This window comes from Marmota flaviventris, chromosome 4 (assembly GCF_047511675.1).
Source record: "Marmota flaviventris isolate mMarFla1 chromosome 4, mMarFla1.hap1, whole genome shotgun sequence".
In the NCBI taxonomy this organism is placed as follows: domain Eukaryota; kingdom Metazoa; phylum Chordata; class Mammalia; order Rodentia; family Sciuridae; genus Marmota; species Marmota flaviventris.
This window is the reverse complement of record NC_092501.1, coordinates 16,887,802-16,898,377: the sequence shown is the minus strand read 5'-3', so window position 1 is coordinate 16,898,377 and position 10,576 is coordinate 16,887,802. Positions and strand designations below refer to the sequence as shown.

At 42.8% G+C, this 10,576-nt stretch overlaps 1 long non-coding RNA gene across 2 annotated transcripts; it reads right to left on the bottom strand.

The window, feature by feature from the left end:
• Positions 1-930: 930 nt before the first annotated feature.
• On the bottom strand, positions 931-5,346 carry LOC139705351 (uncharacterized). 2 transcript variants are annotated; one of them, XR_011707223.1, is made up of 5 exons: positions 5,267-5,346; positions 4,359-4,462; positions 3,349-3,424; positions 2,510-2,601; positions 931-1,917 (listed from the first exon to the last, which is right to left on the bottom strand). It is a non-coding gene; the product is annotated as an uncharacterized lncRNA (long non-coding RNA). The 2 variants fall into 2 exon arrangements; XR_011707224.1 differs by having other exon boundaries at positions 3,349-3,417.
• Positions 5,347-10,576: the final 5,230 nt, after the last annotated feature.

Genomic DNA, 10,576 nt, shown 5'->3' with positions numbered 1-10,576 from the left:
TCCCTAGCGATCAAGGAAATACAAATCAAATGACAAGACTTGGATTTTCTACCTATCAGATTGGCAAAGGTAATAAAAATGTTAATATTCTGCCAGGTGGGATGGCGCACACCTGTAATCTCAGTAACTTGTGTAGCTGAGACAGGAGGATCATAAGTTCAAGGCTAGCCTCAGCAACTTAGCAAGACCCTGTCTCAAAAAAATTTTTTATTAGTTCTTATCAGTTATACATAGCAGTAAAAAGCTCTTCAATCATTGTACACAAATGGAGCAGAATTTTTCACTTCTCTGGTTGTTCATGAAGTAGAGTCACACCATTTGTGTAATCATACATGTACGTAGGGCAATGATATCCATCTCATTCCACCATCTTTCCTACCCCCTTCCACCTCGCCCACTCAAAATTTTTTTTAAAGGGAGGCGACTAGCTGGGCAGAGTGACCCATATCTATAATCGCAGCTGCTTGGGAGGCTGAGGCAGGAGGATTGCGAGTTCAAAGCCAGTCTCAGAAACTTAATGAGGCACTTAGCAACTCCATGAGACCCTTTCTCTAAATAAAATATTTTTAAAAGGGGCTGGAGATGTGGCCCAGTGGTTGAGCACCCCTGGGTTCAATCCTCAGTACCAAAAAAATAAATAACAGGGAGGTAACTGAGAATGTAGCTCAGTGGTGGGGTGTCCCTGGGTTAAATCCCTAGTACCACAAAGAGAAAAGTGAAGACCGGACATTGGTGAGGAATAGAGTGACAGGCACCCATGTGTTCCTGGTGTACTCGACACAGCCTTAGTTTCTGTCACCTGACCACAGAGCATCCTGCCAATATACACAAAAAGCCTTAAATATGTGAGAATATAAATAAAAAGCCCAAACTATACTCTGCCTCAGAAATGCTACCTCTAGTAATTTATCCAAAGGAAGCAATCAAATAAAAGCATGAGATACCTGTTTATTGTATAATTATAACAGCAACAAATGACCTCAGTGTACACCAAGGAGGAAATGATTTTAATACAAAGGTGTGTGTGTGTGTGTGTGTGTGTGTGTGTGTGTGTGTGTGACATACAGCAACATTAAAAGCTACTATGCGGATTTGTATTTGTTAGCATAGGAAGATGTGTCAGAGAGATATTAACAAACGGAATAATCAAATATCAGAGGTGGTATATAGTAAGACACTCTTTGATTTTTAAAATGTGGGAGGAAAAACTTTTTAACAATGATACTTGATGATGAGGACATGGATTATTTTGATTATTTTTCTTTTGTTAACTTTATTATTATTTGTTTTTCTGCTTTGAGGTCTTTTTCTCCTGAGAATGGAGGGGAAGAGGTTACATGTGAGTTTGGGGCTCTTTTTTTCTTTCACTCCCAAGGATCTGATCAATGTGCAAAATAATAATTTTCTTTTAAAAGGGGGCTAAAATTAAAGCAGCACTAAGAACAAGAAGTCGATATAAAGAGCAAAGGGAGGCGGCAAAGATGTAGGGGAGCTTGTACTTATCTTTTTTTTTTCTTTTTTCCCCAAATGATTTTGAGCCATTTTTGCATTTTTATAAAATCAAAATTACCTTTGCCAAGAGAGTAGATCTTAAATGTTCTCAAAACACACACACACACACTAAATATGCAAGTTGATACAAATAAGCATCATATCCAGAGACATGAACACTATCTGATTTGGATTCCTAAATTGGCTTGCCTCCCCTGTGGTCAGAAAGGCACTAGGTTTTTACTTGTACCTGCAAGGGTTAATTTTAGGTGTCAACTTGACTGGGCTATGGGATGCCCAGATAGCTTGTTAAACAGTATCTCTGTATGTGAGGGTATATGTGGAAGAAATTAGCATTTGAATTGGTCTCAGTAAAGCAGCATGTTCTTTCCAGTGTCGATGGGCATCATCCAATCCATTGACGGCCTGAATAGAACAGAAGTAGAAAAAGGTTGAGTTACTCTCTCTGCCTGACTGCTTGATCTGGGACATTCATCTTCTATCCTTGGATAGAATTACAGTATCAGCTCTTCTGGTTCCCAGACCTTTGGACTTGGATTTGGAATTTTTGTCACCAGCTTTCCTGGATCTCCAGCTTATTGACAGCAGATCATGGGACTTAGCCTCCACAACCATGTGAGCCATTTCCTTATAATTAATACATATCCTTTTGGGTTTTTTGTTTGTTTGTTTGTTTCTGGAGAACCCTGACTCATACAATAACTCTCTGTCCAAGGGCACAGACTTCAACCATGAGATCCAGCAAAGCTAATTGGCAGCTGGGCACTGTGGCACATGCCTGTAATCCTATCAGCTCAGGAGGCTGAGGCAGGAAGATCATGAGTTCCACACCAGCCTCAGCAAAAGTGAGGCACTAAGCAACTCAGTGAGATCCTGTCTCTAAATAAAATACAAAATAGGGCTGGGGATGTGGCTCAGTGGTTGAGTGCCCCTGAATTCAATCCCCAGTAGCCACCCACCCCTCCAAAAAAATTGACCTATTAAGGAATAAACTCACAATCTTTCCCTTTTCAGCACCCCATCAGTCTGATTCCTGTGTGTCCCCCACCTGGGATGGCATGCCTCTGATCCCGCACACGATTGCTGTCTCTTTCTCGCAGGAAGGAAGCATGAATCGGTTACTGCATTTGGCATTCTGATTTTAAGGACTAGTTCTTTTCACTTGGCCCCTGCCTGACACTTTCCACCCATGCATTGGCTATAAAAGTGCCTGGAATGCAGAAATCACTATGAATATTCATCAACTCACATTATGAATAATACTTCCTTAAAAATGAATAGTCTTGTGGCTATTTGCCCTGGAAATTGAATTCTTCTCCCATACTTTGGGTCACTTGGAGATTGTCAATAGCAGTGTCCAGCAAACCACAACTCATAGGCCAAAGATGGTCCACCATCTGTTTTATATGGCTTACAAGCCAAGAGTGGCTTTAATATTTTTTAATGGTGAGGAAAAAAAATAAAATGTTTTTGTTACATGTACCATGATATGAAATTCAAATTTCAGTGTTCATAAATACAGTTTCATGGAAACACAAACATACTTATTTGCTTATGTGTGCTAACAGCTGCCTTCACGCTAGAGTGACAGAGTCGAACAGTTGTGATAGAGATCATATGACCCACATAGCCTAAAACATTGAGTTGGTGGACCTCCAGCCTACAGGCACCGTTTTCCTTTAGTGCACTGGGTGATCCTTCCTGTGGTCCAGTAGAAATGAACTGCAATGCCACACACTACCAGTAGGGGAGGCTGTCCATGCATCATGCCTGAAACCACCAGATCTAAGGGTTTGGGTTTGAGAAAACTTGTTCACCCATTCAATAAAGACTTACCCAGGGCTGGGGATAGAACTCAGTTGATAGAGTGATTGCCACACATGCACAAGGCCCTGGGTTTAATCCCTAGCACCTCAAAAAAAAAAAAAAAAAAAAGACTTACTGAACACCAACTTTGCCACACACCATTCTAACTCTAGATTTATGGCAATACTAAAAAAGAAAAAAAAAAAAAAGTACCAACCAACTCTGCTATCTTAGTTCTACTAAAGCAAGATGACCCCAAATAAGATGAATCATAACACACTACATGTTAATTAATAATAGGGCTATGGAGAAAAATTAAGGCAAGAGATACAGAGGGTTAGGGAAGGAGGGAAGAGCAATTTTAAACCAGGTTAGGGAAGACTTCATTGACAAGGTAACAAGTGAGTGAAGATGAGGAGGTAAGAAAGCAAGTCATGAAATTCTCTACAGAAAGAACATTCCAGGCACAGAGAACAGCAAATACAAAGGTCCTGAGGTGACCTGTGCCCAGCATATTCAAATAGAACCAAAAGCCAAGAGAAGTAGGCCTTGAGATCAGGGAGGCAACAAGTGGAGAACAGATCATGTGGGTCTTACAGGCTATATTGATGGCTTGTCTTCTATTCTGAGACACCTGGGAAGCAGATAGAGTTTAAGAGCAGACAGAGAAGTAAAGTAAGTCTGATTTCCAATTCCTTTAATATCTGTCTGAAATATTCTACAACTCCTTTTGATGTGTTAAGGTTAAAATATTAAAATTTATGAGGCAATGTATAAGAAGTTGAATAACAGGAGACAGCAAGTCAGTGGGTGCTTCTGTTACCCATTGCCATGTAACAAACCAACCCAAAGCTTGGTGGCTTACAAGAGCAATGCTTTAGTCTTTCTTTTTCATGATTGTGTGGGTTTGATAGACCAGTGGGATGATTCTTCTAGTTTTGCTTTGGTTGTGTTTGTTTGCATTAGCAGAGGTCACTCATTCAGCCGAGTTCCAATGGCAGCTAAGCTGGCCTGGCAAGTCCAGGACTTCCCGTACTTACCTGGAACTGGGTTGTTCCTCCACGTGGCCTCTCCCTAGGGCTACCTCAGGCTTCCTTACAATATGGTGGTCTCGGGGTTCTGGACTTTCTTCTGTGAAAGCTGACTTTAAAAGAGAACACAGAAGCTGCCAGAACTCTTACAGGCTGGACGCAGAACTGGCATGACATTGCTTTCGTCATACTGCATCCATCAAAGGAAGTCAAAGGCCAACCCAGATTCAAAGACAGGAGAAAGACAATCCCCCTAGTGATGGTTGTTTGATGTGTGCATGTTCTTGGAGAGAAGAAATCTATGGTGGCCCTCCTTGGAGACTGTCAGAGTAGGGGAGAAACGCAGATTTTCCCTCCCATATAATCTCGGCGTTTCTTTTTGGCTATGGCTGTGTACATAATGTTGATAAGTTTGATGGGTGGGCTATAATTGATTAACTTTATATTCTCAAATCATTCATTTCAAAGTCCTGGAAATCATTCTGGGAAGTTCCCTGCACCCTGTATGCCAGCTCCCATAGCCTACGTATGCTTCCCTCCCAGTCTGCAGACCAAGCTGTCTGGCTGGCCTTGTTTGACACAGTTCCATTCCTGGGTATTGTCACACTCCAGTAGGAGTGATCTCAGAAAAGGGGCAATGGGGTCGCATTCTGCAGAATTTGGGGAATATGTCATTATTCTTTCCTCAGAAACTACCCAGACTGGCCAAATGTGCAGCCCAGCCCCGATGCTGCCCCACCTTCCCAAACAGAAGAGGAGTAGAGGATTGCTTAAAAGCAGACGCTTGTGCTGAAGACAATTTCACATTTGCAAAAGAGTCACAAGGACAGCACACAGACTTCCCACATACCTTCACCCTTCCATAGCCATGGTCTATTTGTCAAAACTGACATTGACCATGAGTGCAAACTACTCACCAAACTACAGACATTCAGATTTCCCCAGTTTCTCCACCAATGTCCCTCTTCTGTTCCAAGATCCCATCCAGGACCCCACGTGACATTTAGTTGTCCCGTTTTTTTTTTTTAATCTCCTCCCATCTGTGACAAGTTCTTGGACTGCCATGACCTTGACAGCTTTTTTTTTTTCTTTTTGAAATTTCTCAATGTGAATAATCTATTTAGAAATACTGGAGATAGAATGCATAATTTTTCTTAAGATTAGGGACAATGCAAATCATATGCATACTTACTTCAACCATACAGAACATAGGTTTCATAGTCAACTGGGTAATAAAGCATATCCTCAGCTATTGTGTAGTTATTGTATAATGAAGACTCTGATTACCTTTCATTTCCTTGACAGCTTTTGAAAAGGAGTAGCCAGGTGTTTTGTAGAACGTCCCTCATCTTGGGTTCACTGATGTTTCATCATTAAACTGAGACTAAGGAGTCTGGGAAGCATATCATGAAGGCAGTGCGTCTTGCTCTTTGCATCCAATCAGGGGCACGTGGCATCAACCTGTCTTATTACTGATGATGTTAACCTTGATGCCAGTCTTAGTCAAGGTGGTATTTGTGGGGTCTCTCCACTATAAATCACTGCATTTCCATTCTGTGTTTGTTAGAAGCAGGTCCCTAAAGTCCAGCTCACATTCAAAGAGATGGGAATTGAGCTTTGGAGGGAGGATCCTCTAGGCATTTAAAAATACACAGCACTTTAGGCAGGGCTGCCAGGAGCAGGGAGGGCCCCCGCCTGCCCGCTGACTTGCTGGTAACCTTGGATGAGTCACTCCATCTCCCAGAGCTGGGATTTCCCTCCCTCTTATGAAATCCATAATGGTATCCCTGCCCCACAGCTGTCTCCCAGGAGCCAGGGGGAGTTGGCTGGTAACACTCTGGAGTGTGGATCTGCGGGGAGACAAAAGGTCCTTGTTGACAGCAGCTGGGGTCCCAGGCCTGGTCTGTGAGCACTTCCCAGTCCTGCTGCCATCCTCCCCATTCCAGGAGTGCCCCCAAAAGTGATGAGGCTATCACTATTCTTATAAAAGGGTCTCAAGTTATAAACATGCTAACAAGAGCCTCCTGTAGACAGAAATACCACAGGGAAATGTTTTTGTAAAGTGAAGCATTATTTTGCAAAGTGGATAATTCCCCTGAATTAGCCTTTTTTTTTTTTTTTTTTTTGTATAAAGTCAGCTTTTTGCTTATTGGATTTGCTTAAACCAAGGGGTTCTAGGAATTCCTTCCAAAATACACACTATCTTCGTGCAAATACTTCTGAACAGAGTCTCTCTACTGCATAGAATGTGTTCTGTTTCTGTTTATGGTGAAGAATTGTGTTAGAGTTGTCAACTATGGTAATTATTCCACATCCTTGGAGGTTGACTAGTTTACTAGAGGCGACTCCTGGCCAACTTGTGTTTCTGACACTTGACACTAGCGAAAACTAAATCCCCGGAGGACTGCTGTTTGGTGATTTCAGCAAAAACCAGGGCTGATGAACTGTTTTTCTGGGAGTAGATAAGCCTGCTGGGATTGGACATTTTCTTCCGTTTCTTTGGGAATCACACTGCTGTGGTGGGCCACCATGTCTGGGAGCACAGGCTTTGTGTCTTGAACAACTCAAGGGCATCATCTCCTGGGACTCTGATGTGGAGGACGTTTCCCAGAGTTCAGCAGCATGGAGACCCTGTCCCCCACCCCGCAGAGACCTCTCCTAAGCTCACCCCAAAGCTCACCCAGGGTTGAGATCTCTAACAGGCTCAGAGCAGTGCTGGTGTGGAGCAGGAGGGACACTAGCACAAGCTGTTAGTATTAATCTAAACTCACCTCCGTAGACAGTCATGAAGGTACTCTGGCCAGGGGAAGGAGAGATTGCATCTACGTTTTCCCTTTGTGGCTGTGGCTGGACCACTCAGCCTGAGCGAAATGCAGCAGCATATTGACCCTCTGATTGTCTGAGAATGGCACAGTTGCCTGGGTTGTGTTGGAGACAAGGTGTCCAAGTGTTTCTTTGCTAAATGTAAAGAATTAAAAGAGAAAAGAATTTTTTGTGCTTATTTGCCTTTGCTTCATATTTTTCAACAAACAACAACCAAAAAAAAAAAAAAAAAAAAAAACCTCAAAAATGGAAGTGACTCAGAGTATTTCTCACCCTTGAAAGGCTCAAGCCAAGAAAACCCCCCTCTGGATTCCATTCAGGGCTTGTCTGGAACTTGCGATCCTCCTGCCTCTGGAGTCGTTGCAATCACAGGCAGGTGTCACTGCCCCCGTCCAGATAGGTCACAGCCTCATCACGACAGAGTTCTTTCACTCTATCCTTTCTTGCTACATGGACTGTAATGGCGGGCATGTGGCACTGTTGCCAGACCAGGTTTCACTCCTTTCTCTGGTAAAGGGTTTGGCTTGAAGGCACCACCTCTGTCTCACCTCTCCCCTGTCTTCGAAAGAGCACGTGTAACCTGTGCCAATCAGGCCTTCCATTCTGATCAGAGGTTTGGTTCTGAATCGGTCAGGGCCACCACCATACAGAAGTGACCCAGCCAGGAGCCGAGCCACGCCAGAGAATAGCTGAGGAAGGAAAGAGTGGCAGCAGAGTCAGAGACAGGACAGAAACAGAGACGATGACAAGGTCCAAGCCCCTGAATTCATTTGCACATCGAGTGAAAATTATCTGTTGGACTTTTGTGGCATCGAATCCTGAAAATTCCTCCTCTCCATGAGCCAGTGTGGGTTCCTCACTTGCAGTAGGGTTCTTTGCCGGCATGGATCGTGCCTTATTTACCTTGACATTCATTCCCTCTCTGGCAAAGCACAGTGCTTCGCATATATATAGTAAGTGCTTCATAAATAGTTACTGCTGATAGAGAGGAAAATATGCTAGGTCAGCCAGTTCAGAAACAGAAATTTTTGCTTAATGAAAACCAAGCCAACCATAGTGGTTTGTCGTTTCTCACCTAGTGATATAAGGTTGAGAGGCAGCTTATAGCCCAGGCTGCTTTCATTTATTTCCCTACCCTTCACTCCTTTCATTCTGAATTATGGCTTTTTGATTTAGACCATGGGCTCAAGTTTAGGTTGCCTGGCCTCAAATCAATATTTTGTCATTTGTAAACTCTTATGTCCTTAGACAAGGTAGTCTTTCTGATCCCAATTTTTTTCAAATGGGAAAAATAATATTATCTATCTCTTGGGTTGCTTTGAAGATTAAATGAGCTATGTCTTACTTTAGAAAAGGCCGATAATATTATTAAAATTCTCAAAATGCCAACATCTCCCCTCATCTGAACCTGTCAGCCTTTCCTAAGGCATCCTACACAGGACACTGGGGCCAGTCCATGCAGTAAGAAAAAGGATGGGGAAGCCAGAAATGGTGGTGCATACCTGTAATCCCAGTGGCTTGGGAGGCTGAGGCAGGAGGATCGCAAGTTCAAAGCCAGTCTCAGTAACTTAGTGAGGACCTAAGTAATTTAGCAAGACTCTTGTCTTAAAATATAAAAAGGACTGGGGATGTGGCTCAGTGGTTAAGCACCCCTGATTTGATCCCTAGTGCAAAAAAAAAAAAAAGGATAAGGATAATGTAAAAGTTGGGAGAAGCTTGGCCAGAGGAAAAGCACCCTCTGCAAGTAATAAAGATCTGAGATTCCCATAACTGCAGATAACCTCTACCAGGAATGACCTGACATTCTGAGACTGGAATCTTCTGTTCACCACAGAGGGGGACATAGCAGAAAGAATGTGAGTTCTAGGGAGAGATCAACTGATGGTTCAATGTCCAGCTCTATGCCAGGGTTATAGCTTTGTGGTAGAGCATTTGCCTAGCATGTATGAGGCCCAAGTTTCAATCTCTTTCCAACTCTTACAAAAGAAAAAGAAAAAAGTCCAGCTGTGGTTCTTCACAACATTTCAACAGTTATGAGCCTCAATTTCCTCATATGTAAAATGGAGGTTATATTACTAGCTTCAATAAGGAAACTACCTAGTATAGTGGATTGTTGAATCATTATTCAACACCACAAAGCTGCTTGTGGAGCCTGGTCTGTCTCACAGGCCTTCTGATACATGGCAGGGTGAATAATACACTCGGGCACTCTACCCTCATGGACCTTAGACTAAGAAGGAAGAGAGTTATCAGTCCACAAATTCTAATAAAAGAAGGTGAGTAATTTGATAGAGGAAGAACAAGGAACTTAAGAACTTAAAATGGGAAGTTCAACACAGGTTAAGCATCTAGGGGTTGAGTAGAAGAGAAGGAGGGGTTGAAGCACTGATAAGAAGCAGAGAGCAAAGTGGAAAAATAAATGAAAGGAGCCATGGAGTGGAACATTGTGACCATCTCTCCAACATCTGTTCTGTCTCTCAGCCTTGTGATTTGGATGGAATCCCTCTCATTCCTCACTGCAGGGGTAATTCCAGCCCCTTTCATATCAATTAATTGAGATAGTCCAGATCTAACCCAAACAGCATATGGTATTCCTCTGGCCAAAGGAATTGTTTTAGGATGGTCCAATTAGTCCAAAGATAAAGATTGTTTCTCCCCTTGCATATGACTTAAAAAGCTGATTTGCTGGGCTGAGGATGTGGCTCAAGCGGTAGCGCACTCGCCTGGCATGCGTGCGGCCCGGGTTCGATCCTCAGCACCACATACAAACAAAGATGTTGTGTCCACCGAAAACTGAAAAATAAATATTAAAAATTTAAAAAAAAAAACCTGATTTGCTATTGGCAGTCACTGAACAACCAAAAGGGGAAGCAGATTACAGACAAAGCCAGTACCTCCCAGAGGCCAGTCCAGGGGTTGCAGAACCAAGACCCCAGGCTTACTAACCACTGGGCTTTTCACTGACATGAACTGATCAATCCCCTCTGCTTTTTAACCCAGATTGAGCTGAGCGTTCTACATTCTTAATGAATTATTCTAACTAATACACAAGGAAACAGTAGTTTAAGAGGGAACAAGTACCAGTACCTCAACAGCAGCATGTCAAAGACAAAGACAAAAATGTCCATTGATTTAACAACATGGAGGTCATTTGTGCCTAAGCAAGGTCAATTTTTTGTTTCCTGTTGTTGTTGTTGTTTTGGGGTTTTTTGATAGTAGGGATTGAACTCAGGGGCACTTAACCACTGAGCCACATCCCCTGTTTCTAAATAAAATACAAAATACAGGGTCTCACTGAGTTGCTAAGCGCCTCACAGTTGCTGAGGCTGGCTTTGAACTCATGCCTCAGCCTCCTGAGCCATTGGAATCACAGGCATCTACAACCGCACCCAGTGCAAGGTGAG